Consider the following 19,348-nt stretch of genomic DNA (forward strand, 5'->3'; position numbering starts at 1 on the left):
ACCTGCATTATACTATTAACCCCTAATCTGCCGCTCCGGACACCGCCGCAACCTACATTATAGCTATGAAACCCTAATCTGCTGCCCCTAACACCGCCGACACCTATATTATATTTATTAACTCCTAATCTGCCGCTCCAACGTCGCCGCCACCTACCTACACTTATTAACCCCTAATCTGCCGACCGGACATCGCCGCCTCCTACATTATAGCTATAAACCCCTAATCTGCTGCCCCTAACACCGCCGACACCTATATTATATTTATTAACCCCTAATCTGCCCCCCCCCAACGTCGCCGCTACCTAACTACAATTATTAACCCCAATCTGCCGACCGGACCTCGTCGCCACTATAATAAATGTATTAACCCCTAAACCGCCACACTCCCGCCTCGCAAACACTATAATAAATTGTATTAATCCCTAATCTGCCCTCCCTAACATCGCTGCCACCTACCTACAATAATTAACCCCTAATCTCCCGCCCGCAACGTCGCCGCTACTATAATAAATGTATTAACCCCTAAACCTAAGTCTAACCCTAACCATAACACCCCCCTAACATAAATATAATTTAAATAAAACGAAATAATATTCCTATAATTAAATAAATTAATCCCATTTAAAACTAAATATTAGATAGTAGTAGTAGATGGCGCTGGTCTATTGAATGATTTTCTCTAGTAAGTGAAGAGAAAAAAGGCTTGATGCATATATTGAAGCCAATTAATATGGGTGCAGTATACTCACTCCATAAGATGAATCTTTACAGCTGAAAGGGAACGTAGCGTCAGATGGCAAGAGTCCACAGGTTCCTGGAGTCAAATACTGAATTTTCAGGTTTACCCAAAAGTGGACTATAAATGAATAGAGACCCAAATGACAAAAGTATCCAGTGTATAATAAAAAAAATGTAGTAACTTACTCCATAAATAAGGAGATTCCAGCTCAGCACAGCAAAACAAGATCTTGACAATCTTTCAACAAAGGATAAAAGGTTTTATTTGCTCAACGCGTTTCAACGTATTACACGTCTTTATCAAGAGCATACATTAAAACAAGTAAAACAGGTAAGTAAAACCAAGTATTGAGTGTGTTTGCTGTGGCTACAGGGCTGGTTTATATACAGGTGAACAATTAGTTCCAATTTCCTGTTGAGCACAGGAAATTGGACTCACAAAAACTTCATAAAATGTTTAATACTATATATTTGCATCAATAGTGAACTATTCCTGAGAATAAAAATGAAGAAAAATATATTTTAAACAAAATCATTAAAAAACCATCAAAGTTTAAAAATAGAGGCTTAGTTTAGTATTGATACTTGTATATTTAGACCAATGAACAGACAGTAGTATAAAGTCCTCAATCGAGTAGTCCGTTGTGTAACAGTTCCTTTTCAGGTCCGATCTGTGGTCATGTGCTTTTCTTGTCCAATCAGAAGACGGTTGTAATCCAAGGGTGAAAGCATCAATCCGGAAGAGTCAAAGTTCTGTGTACTAATAGAGGGAGTGTCCCGAATGACATCAGACATACATTTCAGCCAATAAAACAAGATAAATAATTCTGAAACAAAAGCAGGAAAAAAGTGACCAGTATTTGCTCTTCAGAATGAATCTGAAACATTTGTGACACGCTACATTCACATTTCAAAAAGGGGATTCGTACGGCACATTCATATTACAAAAAACGGGGTTCAATATTCTATTAAACTGTCACGATATTATTACATCTCATGTAGAGACATTCTATGTCTGAATTATGATTATTGTAGGACCATATAAAGTAAAGTGCCTGATTTGCAAAAGCCCAATATATACTGGCAGTGACGTTAACTGTTGTGGGTTTAAAAAAAATGATGATCGTTGTCACAATGTCATTACATCTCATATAGAGGTATAATGCATCTAGATTACATTCATTGTGGGACCATATGAAGATGAATACCTGATTTGGGAAAAACCCGATATATATAGTCAGTGGCACTAACTATAATAATGTGAAAAAATTACAACTTATATGTCTCCTAATTAAAGGGACAATACATAAAAATAAAATATCAAGATTGAGATGGTTGTGCCTACCCAAACAAATGAAATAGCCATATGTAACTTCCATAGCAGGAAAGAATACATTTATGTGCATTTATATGAATCATGGTGAGAGCCCACAAATCTAGTAGCATGATTATAAATAAATATTTTGTTTAAGGAAATTTCATGGTGAGAGCCCACAAATCTAGTAACATGATTATAAATAAATATTTTGTTTAAGGAAATTTCAAATATTGTCTCTAACATAAAAAATAATAAAAAAATAAATAAACATGTGCAACATTTGAATAGTGAAAATTTAATTGTGCTTATTTACTATAGAAAGTCCCTATACTAATACATTATTATTAATAATGAAATGAATAAAAAGAAATAAAAAGAAATGAATAAAAATAAATAAAAATGTGATAGCTTAAATGTGAATGTGATGTCTTAAATATTAATTTAATCCTAAAATATAACATAAGTGTGAATGGTATGTGTGAAGTGTTGATGAGATACCTAAATGTACCTAATAGTTTATAAGTGTAGCATTAATTTAATAATGTGTCAAAAATAGTGTATTAAATTAATAGTGATATAATTGATATATTAGATAAAGGCTGCTATCCTAATGTCCTTGTTTAAACCCCATTGGTTGTAGGTTCTCATAGTGTGAATGAACCAAAGTTCCCTTCTGTCTAGTTCTTTGTCCAGCTTCCCCCCCTCTCCAGTGGGTAGACACTCTTTCTATACCCCCAACCAGAGGAAATTATTTTTGCTGAAATCTTGAATTACAATGTAGGGGTACACCGTGATCTTTTTGCTTTTTCTCTATTTTATTGAGATGTTCTAGTATACGTGCTTTTAAAAACCTGGTTGTTTGGCCAAAATATTGGATCTTACAATTGCACTGTAGAAGGTAAATGACGTTAGTGGTTTTGCATGTTATGAAATGTTTAATAATAAATGTTTGTCCTGTAGTGGATGAAGTAAATGACTTGTGTACCCTTTTTGTGTAGTTACAACCCTTACACCGACCACAGGTGTAGAAGCCTTGTAGGTTTGCGACGGATAATGGAATTTTTGGGGTCATCCCTTTAATTAATGAAGGTGCTAATTTCTGTTTAAAAATGTGGCCTTTTCGGAATGTAATTTGTGGTTTGGAGGGAATAATTTTATCTAATACTTCATCACTCTTTAATACGTGCCAGTGTTTGTTTATGATGTTTTTAATTTGATTATGTCCTGAATTAAATGTTGTTATAAACCTAGGGAAGGAGCTTTTTTGTGATTGTATACGTTTATGTCCTTTAAGTATCTCCATTCGATCTAGATTTTTGGCATACTGTCTATCTAGTTCTAATGTCTCTGACTTGTATCCTTTTTGTAAAAATCTTTTTTTTAGCATGATGGACTGTTCCTCATAATCGTCTAATTGGTCACAATTTCGTCTGAGGCGTTGAAATTGGCCTTTAGGGATGGCTTTAAGCCAACTGGGATGATGTTGGCTGTCGTGTCTGATATATGTGTTAGTATCACATTTTTTAAAATGTGTTTTAGTGTGTATAAGTTAACTCCCTCTCTGATGGAAATGGACAGATCTAAAAAGGTTGCCTCTGTTTTATGAATTTCAGGGGTAAGTGTAATGTTCATATTATTGCTGTTCAAGTGGGAAATTAAAAGATTTAAGGTTTCTAGGTTTCCTTTCCAGATACAAATGACGTCATCAATATATCTCTGCCATGTCACCAGGCTCGCCCCGAGCACGCCACTGGACCATGGGGACATGGCGGAGATATATTGATGACGTAATTTGTATCTGGAAAGGAAACCTAGAAACCTTAAATCTTTTAATTTCCCACTTGAACAGCAATAATATGAACATTACACTTACCCCTGAAATTCATAAAACAGAGGCAACCTTTTTAGATCTGTCCATTTCCATCAGAGAGGGAGTTATACACACTAAAACACATTTTAAAAAATGTGATACTAACACATATATCAGACACGACAGCCAACATCATCCCAGTTGGCTTAAAGCCATCCTTAAAGGACAATTTCAACGACTCAGACGAAATTGTGACCAATTAGACGATTATGAGGAACAGTCCATCATGCTAAAAAAAAAGATTTTTACAAAAAGGATACAAGTCAGAGACATTAGAACTAGATAGACAGTATGCCAAAAATCTAGATCGAAGGGAGATACTTAAAGGACATAAAGGTATACAATCACAAGAAAGCTCCTTCCCTAGGTTTATAACAACATTTAATTGAGGACATAATCAAATTAAAAACATCATAAACAAACACTGGCACGTGTTAAAGAGTGATGAAGTATTAGATAAAATTATTCCCTCCAAACCACAAATTACATTCCGAAAAGGCCACAATTTTAAACAGAAATTAGCACCTTCATTAATTAAAGGGATGACCCCAAAAATTCCTTTATCCGTCGCAAACCTACAAGACTTCTACACCTGTGGTCGGTGTAAGGGTTGTAACTACACAAAAAGGGTACACAAGTCATTTACTTCATCCACTACAGGACAAACATTTATTATTAAACATTTCATAACATGCAAAACCACTAACGTCATTTACCTTCTACAGTGCAATTGTAAGATCCAATATTTAGGCCAAACAACCAGGATTTTAAAAACACGTATACTAGAACATCTCAATAAAATAGAGAAAAAGCATGAAGATCACTGTGTACCCCTACATTGTAATTCCTGTCAAGATTTCAACAAAAATCATTTCCTCTGGTTGGGTATAGAAAGAGTGTCTACCCACTGGAGGGGGGGAAGCTGGAAAAAGAACTAGACAGAAGGGAACTTTGGTGCATTCACACTATGAGAACCTACAACCAATGGGGTTTAAACAAGGACATTAGGATAGCAGCCTTTATCTAATATATCAATTATATCACTATTAATTTAATACACTATTTTTGACACATTATTAAATTAATGCTACACTTATAAACTATTAGGTGCATTTAGGTATCTCATCAACACTTCACACATACCATTCACACTTATGTTATATTTTAGGATTAAATTAATATTTAAGATATCACATTCACATTTAAGATATCACATTTTTATTTCTTTTTATTCATTTCTTTTTATTTCTTTTTATTCATGTCATTATTAATAATAATGTATTAGTATAGGGACTTTCTATAGTAAATAAGCACAATTAAATTTTCACTATTCAAATGTTGCACATATTTTTTTTTTTTTTATTATTTCTTATGTTAGAGACAATATTTGAAATTTCCTTAAACAAAATATTTATTTATAATCATGTTACTAGATTTGTGGGCTCTCACCATGAAATGTCCTTAAACAAAATATTTATTTATAATCATGCTACTAGATTTGTGGGCTCTCTCTCACCATGATTCATATAAATGCACATAAATGTATTCTTTCCTGCTATGGAAGTTACATATGGCTATTTCATATGTTTGGGTAGGCATAACCATCTCAATCTTGATATTTTGTTTTTATGTATTGTCCCTTTAATTAGGAGACATATAAGTTGTAATTTTTTCACATTATTATAGTTAGTGCCACTGACTATATGTATCGGGTTTTTCCCGAATCAGGTATTCATCTTCATATGGTCCCGCAATGAATGTAATCTAGATGCATAATACCTCTATATGAGATGTAATGACATTGTGACAACGATCATCATTTTTTTAAACCCACAACAGTTAACGTCACTGCCAGTATATATTGGGCTTTTGCAAATCAGGCACTTTACTTTATATGGTCCTACAATAATCATAATTCAGACGTAGAATATCTCTACATGAGATGTAATAATATTGTGACAGTTTAATAGAATATTGAACCCCGTTTTTTGTAATATTAATGTGCCGTACGGATCCCCTTTTTAAAATGTGAATGTAGCGTGTCACAAATGTTTCAGACTCATTCTGAAGAGCAAATACTAGTCACTTTTTTCTTGCTTTTGTTTCAGAATTATTTATCTTGTTTTATTGGCTGAGATGTATGTCTGATGTCATTCGGGACACTCCCACTATTAGTACACAGACCTTTGACTCTTCCGGATTGATGCTTTCACCCTTGGATAACAGCCGTCCTCTGATTGGACAAGAAAAGCACATGACCACAGATCGGACCTGAAAAGGAACTGTTACACAACAGACTACTCGATTGAGGACTTTATACTACTGTCTGTTCATTGGTCTAAATATCCAAGAAGTGTTTTGATTGGTTAAATAACGTATCAATACTAAACTAAGCCTCTATTTTTAAACTTTGATGGTTTTTTAATGATTTTCTTTAAAATATATTTTCTTCATTTTTATTCTCAGGAATAGTTTACTATTAATGCATATATATAGTATTAAATATTTTATGAAGTTTTTGTGAGTCCAATTTCCTGTGCTCAACAGGAAATTGGAACTAATTGTTCACCTGTATATAAACCAGCCCTGTAGCCACAGCAAACACACTCAATACTTGGTTTTACTTACCTGTTTTACTTGTTTTAATGTATGCTCTTGATAAAGATGTGTAATACGTTGAAACGCGTTGAGCAAATAAAACCTTTTATCATTTGTTGAAAGATAGTCAAGATCTTGTTTTGCTGTGCTGAGCTGGAATCTCCTTATTTATGGAGTAAGTTACTACATTTTTTTTCAATTATACACTGGATACTTTTGTCATTTGGGTCTACTCTCTATTCATTTATAGTCCACTTTTGGATAAACCTGAAAATTCAGTATTTGACTCCAGGAACCTGTGGACTCTTGCCATCTGACGCTATGTTCTCTTTCAACTGTAAAGATTCATCTTATGGAGTGAGTATACTGCACCCATATTAATTGGCTTCAATATATGCATCAAGCCCTTTTTCTCTTCACTTACAAGAGAAAATCATTCAATAGACCAGCGCCATCTACTACTACTATCTATCTATACGCAGTCGCAAGGAAGAGACTGCAAAAAGGCTGCGGTCTGACCTAAAGGAGAGTATCAGTTCTTAGTTCATTTGTACAGAATATTGTGTGGTTTTTTTTCCATCTTGCACCTCTGTATATTGTTTTCCTTTTTGTATTAAAACTAAATACTTACCTATCAAATAAACCCTAATATAGCTGCAATATAAATAATAATTACATTGTAGCTATTTTAGGATTTATATTTATTTTACAGGCAACTTTGTATTTATTTTAACTAGGTACAATAGCTATTAAATAGTTATTAACTATTTAATAGCTACCTAGTTAAAATAATTACAAAATTACCTGTAAAATAAATCCTAACCTAAGTTACAATTAAACCTAACACTACACTATCATTAAATTAATTAAATAAATGTACAATTACCTACAATTACATTTAATTAAAAAAACTAATCTATAATACAAAAAAACACTAAATTACAGAAAATAAAAAAATATTACAAGAAGTTTAAACTAATTACACCTAATCTAAGCCCCCTAATAAAATAATAAAGCCCCACAAAATAAAAACATGCCCTACCCTATTCTAAATTACAAAGTAATCAGCTCTTTTACCAGCCGTTAAAAGGGCTTTTTGCGGGGCATTGCCCCAAAGTAATCAGCTCTTTACCTGTAAAAAAAAATACAACCCCCCCAACATTAAAACCCACCACCCACATACCCCTACTCTAACCCACCCAATCCCCCCTTAAAAAACCTAACACTAACCCCCTGAAGATCTCCCTACCTTGAGCCGTCTTCACCCAGCCGATCCGAATTCTTCATCCAATCCGGGCGATGTAGTCCTCCATCCGGGCGAAGTCTTGATCCAAGTGGCAAAGAAGAGGTCCTCCATCCGGGTGATGTCTTCCTCCAAGCGGCATCTTCTATCTTCTTTCTTCCGGCTCCATCTTCAGACCGCCGACGCGGAACATCCACCTTCCCCGACGGACTAACGACGAATGACGGTTCCTTTAAGGGACGTCATCCAAGATGGCGTCCCTCGAATTCCGATTGGCTGATAGGATTCTATCAGCCAAACGGAATTAAGGTAGGAAAACTCTGATTGGAACAGCCAATAGAATGCGAGCTCAAGCCGATTGGCTGATTGGATCAGATTTTTCCAACCTTAATTCCGATTGGCTGATAGAATCCTAGAATAGGGTAGGGCATTTTTTTATTTTGGGGGGCTTTATTATTATATTAGGGGGCTTAGGTGTAATTAGATTAGGTGTAATTAGTTTAAACTTCTTGTAATATTTTTTTATTTTCTGTAATTTAGTGTTTGTTTGTTTTTGTATTATAGATTAGTTTATTTAATTAAATGTAATTGTAGTTAATTTATTTAATTAATTTAATAATAGTGTAGTGTTAGGTTTAATTGTAATTTAGGATAGGATTTATTTTACAGGTAATTTTGTAATTATTTTAACTAGGTAGCTATTAAATAGTTAATAACTATTTAATAGCTATTGTATCTAGTTAAAATAAATACAAAGTTGCCTGTAGAATAAATATAAATCCTAAAATAGCTACAATGTAACTACTAGTTATATTGTAGCTATATTAGGGTTTATTTGATAGGTAAGTATTTATTTTTAAATATGATTAATTTATTTAATTATAGGAATATTATTTTGTTTTATTTAAATTATATTTATGTTAGGGGGGTGTTAGGGTTAGACTTAGTTTTAGGGGTTAATACATTTATTATAGTAGCGGCGACGTTGCGGGCGGGAGATTAGGGGTTAATAATTGTAGGTAGGTGGTGGCGATGTTAGGGAGGGCAGATTAGGGGTTAATACAATTTATTATAGTGTTTGCGAGGCGGGAGTGCAGCGTTGTAGGGGTTAATACATTTATTATAGTGGCGGCGAGGTCCGGTCGGCAGACTAGGGGTTAATAATTGTAGTTAGGTAGCGGAGATGTTGGAGGGGCAGATTAGGGGTTAATAAATATAATATAGGTGTCGGCGATGTTAGGGGCAGCAGATTAGGGGTTCATAGCTATAATGTAGGTGGCGGCGGTGTCCGGTCGGCAGATTAGGGGTTAAAAAAATTTATTAGAGGGTTTGCGATGTGGGGGGGCCTCGGTTTAGGGGTACATAGGTAGTTTATGGGTGTTAGTGTACTTTATAGCACAGCAGCTAAGAGCTTTATGTTCCGGCGTTAGCCCATAAAGGTCTTAACTACTGACTTTTATTGGCGGTAGGAGTCTTGTCGGTTGAGGGTCTACCGCTCACTTCTTCCAAGACTCCAAATACCAGCGTTATGCAAATCCCATTGAAAAGATAGGATACGCAATTGACGTAAGGGGATCTGCGGTAGCCTGGAGTCGCGGAAAGAAAGTGAGCGGCAGACCCTTTTCTGGCTGACTCTAAATACCAGCGGGCGGTAAAAAGCAGCGTTAGGACCCCTTAACGCTGCTTTTGACGGCTAACGCAAAACTCTAAATCTAGCCGAAAGTAACTTACCTATATTAATCTCTAAACCTAACACCCCCTAACCCTAAACATAACCCTAAACCTAACCCTACACATAACACCCCCTAACTTTAACATAATAAAAATATAACTAAAGTTACAATTATTAACTAATAATACCTATTTAAATCTAAATACAATGAAACTTACCTGTGAAATAAAACCTAAGGTAACTAAAATATAACTAATAGTTATATTGTGGCTAGCTTAGGTTTTATTTTTATTTCACAGGTAATTTTGTTTTTATTAGGTTTATTACTAACTACTAGGTAGTTAGTAAATAGTTATTAACTATTTACTAACTAGTCTACCTAGTTAAAATAAATACAAACTTACACTAAATCATACCATTACAAAATAAAATAAAAACTACCATTACAAAAAATAAAAAACACTAAAATTACAAAAAATAAAAAAACCTACCATTACAAAAAAATAACAAACAAAATTATCCGAAACAATAAAAATTATTCCTATTCTAATACCCTTTAAAAAAAATAAAAAACACCCCAAAATAAACCCCCGCCTAATCTATAATAAACTACCAAGGGCCCTTAAAAGGGAATTTTGTAGGGCATTGCCCTAAAGTTAACAGCTCTTTTTCTACAAAACAAAACAAACACCCCCTAACAGTATACAAACCCCCTCCCACCAGACCATAAAATAAAAATAAAGTAAAACCTAATCTACCCATTGGCCTGAAGATATCAGCTCTTTTTCAGAATTTATTTTTACAAAGACCCACTAACATTACAAACCCCCCCAAACCCACAAAATAAAAAAAAACTATCTAAAAAACCTAATCTACCCATTGCCCTGAAAAAAAAACCGTAAAAAAAACCTAACACTAACCCCTCTTTAGGTACTCACAATTGCTGAAGTCCCGCTTGAATGATCGGCATCTTCTTCATCCCTGTGGATGTGGAGCGGCGTTGCGTGGAGGCGGAGATCCAGGTGAAGGACCAAGGCGGAGATCCAGGCGAAGGTCCAAGACGGAGATCCAGGTGAAGGTCCAAGGCGGAGGTCCAGGCAGAGGTCCAGGCGGATGGCCATCAATCCGACGTGGAGGTCCTCTTCATGTGATCGTCCGCCGCACACTGAGGATTGAAATGCAATGTACCCCTTTTATACTGGGGGTACCATTGCATTCCTATTGGCTGAAAAATTTGAATGTAGGGTTAATAGATTTAGGTAGTGTTAGTGATGTGGGGGGAACGGCGATTTAGGGGTTAATAGGTTTATTTGGTGGCGGCATGGGTGGCGGCGGCGGTGGCGGTTTAACATAATTGTTTTTCGGCAATCGCCGGAACATTACCTAGAAATACCGATTCGGTCCGTAATAAAGATTCGGTCCGACATTAATAATAATTCAGTAATGGTTTAGAATGCATCTGAATTTTAAAATTTGGAACAACACAAATAAATCCCGAATCCGAATTACTGACACATACCGAATTATTACGCATGTCTCCAACCAAATTTTTTTACGGCCCGAATCGAAACGAAATGAAACTAACCAAATTTTTCAATCGCGCACAAGTCGAATGATCTTACATTTGGCTTTACCCACAGGCACTTGAGTAATGTCCGTTTTACCCGGGTAATCCTAGGATTACCCAATATCTGCCTTTACCCATAACATATATACAGTGGGGCAAAAAAAGTATTTAGTCAGGCACCAATTGTGCAAGTTCTCCCACTTAAGAAGATGAGAGAGGCCTGTAATTTTCATGATAGGTATACCTCAACTATGAGATACAAAATGTGGAAATAAATCCAGACAATCACATTGTCTGATTTAGAAAGAATTTATTTGCAAATGATGGTGGAAAATAAGTATTTGGTCAATATCAAAAGTTCATCTCAATACTTTGTTATAGATCCTTTGTTGGCAATGAGCGAGGTCAAACATTTTCTGTAAGTCTTCACAAGGTTGTCACACACTGTTGCTGGTATGTTGGCCCATTCCTGCATGCAGATCTCCTCTAGAGCAGTGATGTTTTGGGGCTGTCGCTGTGCAACATGGACTTTCAACTCCCTCCAAAGGTTTTCTATGGGGTTGAGATCTGGAGACTGGCTAGGCCACTCCAGGACCTTGAAATGCTTCTTACGAAGCCACTCCTTCGTTGCCCGGGCTGTGTGTTTGGGATCATTGTCATGCTGAAAGACCCAGCCACGTTTCTTCTTCAATGCCCTTGCTGATGGAAGGAGGTTTGCACTCAAAATCTCATGATACATGGCCCCATTCATTCTTTCATGTACACGGATCAGTCGTCCTGTTCCCTTTGCAGAGAAACAGCCCCAAAGCATGATGTTGCCACCCCCATGCTTCACAGTAGGTATGATGTTCTTTGGTTGCAACTCAGCATTCTCTCTCCTCCAAACATGACGAGTTGTGTTTCTACCAAACAGTTCTAATTTGGTTTCATCTGACCATATGACATTCTCCCAATCCACTTCTGGATCATCCAAATGCTCTCTAGTATGCTTCAGACGGGCCCGGACATGTACTGGCTTAAGCAGGGGGACACGTCTGGCACTGCAGGATCTGAGTCCCTGGCGGTATAGTGTGTTACTGATGGTAGCCTTTGTTACGTTGGTCCCAGCTCTCTGCAGGTCATTCACTAGGTCCCCCTGTGGGGTTCTGGGATGTTTGCTCACCGTTCTTGTGATCATTTTGACCCCACGGGGTGAGATCTTGCGTGGAGCCCCAGATCGAGGGAGATTATCAGTGGTCTTGTATGTCTTCCATTTTCTAATTATTGCTCCCACAGTTGATTTCGTCACACCAAGCTGCTTGCCTATTGCAGATTCAGTCTTTCCAGCCTGGTGCAGATCTACAATTTTGTTTCTGGTGTCTTTCGACAGCTCTTTGGTCTTTACCATAGTGGAGTTTGGAGTGTGACTGTTTGAGGTTGTGGACAGGTGTATAATGGGGATCCCCCAAGCGCCTACCGAATTGGAGGCAGAAAGGGATAGTAAGGTATAGTCAGGTATATAGAGGTAGATAAAATGTTACATATTTAATACATAATCTAAAAACATAAATTACAACTCATGGATCCATGAAAAATAAAACAAATGGTAATACGCTCAAAATGGTAATAAAATCACATACAGATAAAAACAATAGATGGTTGCAGGTAAGTGGCCTAGCTCCTGCGCAGACCTGGGTACAAAGTGTGAGGGTACCAATGTGGTGAATACAAAAAATATATAAAAAATTGCAAAAAATACAAATATAGTAAGTATGAAAAATAACAGGTGTAAAAAATAAAAGATCAACGGAACGAATAAGTCTCAATGTAAAACCTCAATGAAAATTAGTGTCAATAAATGTCAATTGAAAAATAAATGTCAGTTGAAAAATAATGTGAATTGCAATTCAGATCCAAACTTCAGGTGAAAATAGTGAAAAATAGTAAAAAATAGAAAAATGGTGAAAAAATGTTTTCGTGACAAAAATGAATGGTGAAAAAATAAAGTAGAAATAGTCACCCAGACCTAAAAGGATATTCCTTTCAGGAATCCCATTTGTAGATATATCCTTGGGGTGTGGAAGGAACAGTGTCCACAAACGTGTGGAACAGGGAATCAGATATCGGTGTAGATGTCAGATTAACTCCAAAAACGATATCCACCTAAAAATATGTGAAAAAAGAAAAATATAGTGCAGATTGTCTCACAATATTACATATATGAAAATAGGCTTACCAATACTCAGTCGACGCGTTTCGGCCCTAGTATAGGCCTTTATCAAGACTGAGTTGACTAAGGAGATTTTATCCTTATAAAGGGTATTGTAGCCAATGGGTGTGTTGAGTTTTTGTGCCAAAAATTAAGCTCCGCCCACTTCCTGTTAGATGCATTGTGGGTATGGGCATTGTGTCAAGGGTAAGGGCATTCTTAGCAACAGTGATCCTATTCCATTTGTGCTGAGTACTCGGGTGGTTCAGATTATAATCAATATAGTATGTGTATTATATATTATAGGGAAACTATTTACCTAACTTATATTTGTGATAGAAATTAGATTTGTATATGAAACTGATACCGGAATCTGACTTCTGGTTCATGATGTCACTTCCTGTGCATATTGTGACATATTTTATCTAACTTCATTTATTTTCGATCAGTTATTACATCCTTAAAAGACAAGTTCTATTGTCAGATACCATAAAATGGATCTGATATAACTGTCAGAGGATAGATTCTAAAGTAAATTAAATTAAATTAAATTATGCCCACGGAGTATTACTTCCGATTACGGCAAATTCTGACGTCACTTCCGGTTCGGGAGTGTTTGCGGAATATCACTTCCGGTTTTGGAAAATTATGACGATATTTCTGTTAAATACATAGGGCGGCACTCTTTCATGAAAAGTAATCACATCAATGTTGTTAAAGTACCTGACAGGACTTTAGACCATATCAGGACCAGTTCTAATTGTAAAATATAACCTTATACTTAGTGAAACTATTTTGCACAATTTACAATGTAAGGGATGTAGCTTGTAGAATTAACGCTTGTTAGTGTATCACTTGTTAGCATATAATATAGTATGTTCAGAGACATTAGAAACTGTTAAATAGCTATATATAGCTTAGAATATACTTATGAACTAGAAAATCAGTACTGATATAGCAGAGACATATTCTAAAACATATCATAAATAAAACATATCCTAAATAAATCCTTAATTGGCTAATCTTAGCAACGTTAAGTATAAGTAATACCTTATATAGGAGTAAAAAATGACATATATACAGAAGTGGGCTATTGATATTGGAACTAATAAGCTGTGTATACATTTCAAAGCTTTCTTGTTGCATGGATTAATAGAATTACCAATAAATGGTATAACAAACCTTACTGGAGATTATCATATAAGGGACATGAGTCCTCATATGTTCTTATAATTGTGGACAGGTGTCTTTTATACTGATAACAAGTTCAAACAGGTGCCATTAATACAGGTAATGAGTGGAGGACAGAGGAGCCTCTTAAAGAAGAAGATACAGGTCTGTGAGAGCCAGAAATCTTGCTTGTTTGTAATATGCAAATAAATTATTTCCAAATCAGACAATGTGATTGTCTGGATTTGTTTCCACATTTTATCTCTCATAGTTGAGGTATACCTATGATGAAAATTACAGGCCTCTCTCATCTTCTTAAGTGGGAAAATTGCACAATTGGTGGCTGACTAAATACTTTTTTGCCCCACTGTATATATAGAAATATATATTTAATAATAAAAAGTACATTATTTTCGATGTGAAGAACATAGTGTGTGTATTTACAAAAAAGCTCAGAAAATACTGGACTGAAGTATGCACTTTTTAGCACATCTGTTTCCCTTATATATCACGTTATATCCTTGATGCAAAGATAAGCCATAATAAAATATAACCTTTATTAAAGTTGATTAAAAACTGAGCATTAAAAAAAACACAAGAAACTCCACTGAAAATATCTACTGACCAATATATAGCTCTTTTATTGATTAGGATGTAGCTGTCTGCTAATATCTATTGTCAAAAAATCTGTGAAAGTTTATCAAATGATAACTAAAAGGTGTTGGTGGTACGTTAACTATAGATTCTTGCTCTTATAATATCAATGTACATTTGTATTTATGCCAACACTTGATTTAACACTGTATTTATACGTTTAGACACCAATCAGCAAGCGCTACCAAGGCGCTCAACCAAAAATGGGCAGGCTCTTGAGCTTACATTTCTGCTTTTCAAATAAAGATACCAAGAGAAAAATTAGAAAGTTGCTTAAAATGGCATGCTCTATCTGAATCATGAAAGAAAAAAAATATAGGATTTAGTATCCCTTTAATCTCATTCTCGGTTAGTTGGATTCTAAAATTGATCCTGTTTGTATGATTATTAATAATGCAAGGACTACACTCCCCGGCAGTTTGTTTCCCTTGTACAGACTTAGGAGTGCGATTTATATTTCATATAATTATCACTGGCCATAAAGTTGTTGTTACTAAAGTGAGGGAATTTATTTTTTGAAGCCACCAGGTTTGCACACATCTCAGGAGGAATTTTGTCCCACTCCTCTTTGCAGATCCTCTCCAAGTCATTAAGGTTTTCAAGGCTGACATTTGGCAACTCGAACCTTCAGCTCTCTCCACAGATTTTCTATGGGATTAAGGTCTGGAGACGGGCTAGGCCACTCTAGGACCTTAATGTGCTTCTTCTTGAGCCACTCCTTTGTTGTCTTGGCCATGTGTTTTGGGTCATTGTCATGCTGGAATACCCATCCATGACCCATTTTCAATACTCTGGCTGAGGGAAGGAGGTTCTCACCCAAGATTTGACGGTACATTGCCCCATCCATCGTCCCTTTGATGCAGTGAAGTTGTCCTGGCCCCTTAGCAGAAAAACACCCCCAAAGCATAATGTTTCTACCTCCATGTTTGACGGTGAAGATGGTGTTCTTGGGGTCATAGGCAGCATTCCTCTTCCTCTAAACACGGCGAGTTGAGTTGATGCCAAAGAGCTCTATTTTGGTCTCATCTGACCACACCACTTTCACCAAGTTCTTCTCTGAATCATTGAGATGTTCACTGGCAAACTTCAGACAGGCATGTACATGTGCTTTCTTTAGCAGGGGGACCTTGCGGGCACTGCAGGATTTCATTCCTTCACGGCGTAGTGTGTTACCAATTGTTTTCTTGGTGACTATGGTCCAAGCTGCCTTGAGATCATTGACAAGATCCTCCCATGTATTTCTGGGCTGATTCCTCACCGTTCTCTTGATCATTGAAACTCCACAAGGTGAGCTCTTGCATGGAGCCCCAGAACAAGGGAGATTTACAGTTATTTTGTGTTTCCTCCATTTGCCAATAATCACATCAACTGTTGTCACCTTCTCACCAAGCTGCTTGGCGATGGTCTTGTAGCCCATTCCAACCTTGTATAGGTCTACAATCATTTCCTTCACATCCTTTTTTGGTCTTGGCCATGGTGGAGAGTTTGGAATCTGATTGATTGATTGATTGCTTCTGTGGACAGGTGTCTTTATTATAGGTAACAAGCTAAGATTAGAAGCACTCCCTTGAAGAGTGCAAATGCAAATCAATTTATAACTTTTTTGAAATGTGTTTTTCTAGATTTTGTTATTGTTATTCTATCTCTCACTGTTCAAATAAACCTACCATTAAAATTATAGACTGATCATTTTTTGTCAGTGGGCAAACGTACAAAATCAGCAGGGGAACAAATATTTTTTTCCCTCACTGTATATTAAAACAGACATTCTGCAATTAAAATAAAACAATGGATTAGGAGATATTTTAGAGTTCCCCATCCTCCCTTCAACTTTATGTCCAGTAATAATTATATGAAATAGAAATCACACTCCTAATTCTGTATAAGGGATGTATAAAAACTCAGTATATAAACCCACCCTGCACTCACTTTCTTCCTATAAAAACCCTGTAAATAAACCCACCTTGCACTCACTTCCTATAAAAATCCTGTGCATAAACCCACTCTGCACTCACTTTCTTCCTATAAAAACCCTGTACATAAACCCACCCTGCACTCACTTTCTTCCTATAAAAACCCTGTACATAAACCCACCCTGCACTCACTTTCTTCCTATAAAAACCCAGTACATAAAACCACCCTGCACTCACTTTCTTCCTATAACAACCCAGTACATAAAACCACCCTGCACTCACTTTCTTCCTATAAAAACAGTACATAAACCCACCCTGCACTCACTTTCTTCCTATAAAAACCCTATACATAAACCCACACTGCAATCACTTTCTTCCTATAAAAACCCTGTGCATAAACCCACCCTGCACTCACTTTCTTCCTATAAAAAAACATGTACATAAACCCACCCTCCACTCACTTTCTTCCTATAAAAACAATGTACATAGACCCACGCTGCACTCACTTTCTTCCTATAAAAACCCTGTACATAAACCCACCCTCCACTCACTTTCTTCCTATAAAAACCATGTACATAGACCCATGCTGCACTCACGTTCTTCCTATAAAAATCCTGTACATAAACCCACCCTCCACTCACTTTCTTCCTATAAAAACCATGTACATAAACCCACCCTCCACTTACTTTCTTCCTATAAAAACCCAGTGCATAAACCCACGCTTCACTAACTTTCTTCCTATAAAAACCCTGTACATAAACCCACCCTCCACTCACTTTCTTCCTATAAAAACCATGTACATATACGCATGCTGCACTCACGTTCTTCCTATAAAAACCCAGTGCATAAACCCACCCTGCACTCACTTTCTTCCTATAAAAACCATGTACATAAACCCACCCTCCACTTACTTTCTTCCTCTAAAAACCCAGTGAATAAACCCATGCTGCACTAACTTTCTTCCTATAAAAACCCTGTACATAAACCCACCCTCCACTCACTTTCTTCCTATAAAAACCATGTACATAGACCAATGCTGCACTCACGTTCTTCCTATAAAAACCCAGTGCATAAACCCACCCTGCACTCACTTTCTTCCTATAAAAACCATGTACATAAACCCACCCTCCACTCACTTTCTTCCTCTAAAAACCCAGTGAATAAACCCACGCTGCACTAACTTTCTTCCTATAAAAACCCTGTACATAAACCCACCCTCCACTAACTTTCTTCCTATAAAAACCATGTACATAGACCAATGCTGCACTCACGTTCTTCCTATAAAAACCCAGTGCATAAACCCACCCTGCACTCACTTTCTTCCTATAAAAACCATGTACATAAACCCACCCTCCACTTACTTTCTTCCTATAAAACCCAGTGCATAAACCCACCCTGCATTCACTTTCTTCCTATAAAAACCCTGTACATAAACCCACCCTCCACTCACTTTCTTCCTATAAAAACCATGTACATATACCCATGCTGCACTCACGTTCTTCCTATAAAAATCCTGTACATAAACCCACCCTCCACTCACTTTCTTCCTATAAAAACCATGTACATAGACCCATGCTGCACTCACGTTCTTCCTATAAAAACCCAGTGCATAAACCTACCCTGCACTCACTTTCTTCCTATAAAAATCCTGTACATAAACCCACCCTCCACTCACTTTCTTCCTATAAAAACCCAGTGCATAAACTCAACCTGCATTCACTTTTTTCCTATAAAAACCCTGTACATAAACCCACCCTCCACTAACTTTCTTCCTATAAAAACCATGTATATAAACCCACCCTCCACTTACTTTCTTCCTATAAAAACCCAGTGCATAAACCCAACCTGCACTCACGTTCTTCCTATAAAAACCCTGTACATAAACCCACCCTGCACTCACTTTCTTCCTATAAAAACCATGTACATAAACCCACCCTCCACTTACTTTCTTCCTATAAAAACCCAGTGCATAAACCCAACCTGCATTCACTTTCTTCCTATAAAAACCCTGTACATAAACCCACCCTCCATTCACTTTCTTCCTATAAGAAACCCAGTGCATAAACCCATCCTGCACTCACTTTCTTCCTATAAAAACCCAGTAAATAAACCTAACCAGCACATTCTTTCTATAAAAACCCGGTTTTAGTGAGGCTGGAGAGGTTGTTAGTGAATCTAGTCCAGTTGACTTTTTCTCAGAGTACAAGCTATTAGGAGGGCAAAGGTCAACTATTTGTCAACCGAACAGCAACAAAAAAATACAGGCAGACCAGTTTTGTACACAAACTTTTGGCATGGAAAGAACTGGTCCCATCCCATTTTTTTTAGCCTGAGAAATTAACCCTTTTCTTATATTATAGGATATGACTCAAGCAAAAATCTATTAGCAACTGTAATTACAAAAATTAAAAGTT

General features: G+C 36.5%; 1 protein-coding gene across 1 annotated transcript in view; it reads right to left on the reverse strand.

The window, feature by feature from the left end:
* LOC128666860 (cytochrome P450 2A4) overlaps positions 1-19,348 on the reverse strand; it is an 87,372-nt gene that overhangs the window by 67,608 nt on the left and 416 nt on the right. The gene's annotated exons all lie outside the window — the stretch shown is intronic.

The sequence above is a fragment of the Bombina bombina genome, chromosome 7 (genome assembly GCF_027579735.1).
Source record: "Bombina bombina isolate aBomBom1 chromosome 7, aBomBom1.pri, whole genome shotgun sequence".
Lineage (NCBI taxonomy): Eukaryota > Metazoa > Chordata > Amphibia > Anura > Bombinatoridae > Bombina > Bombina bombina.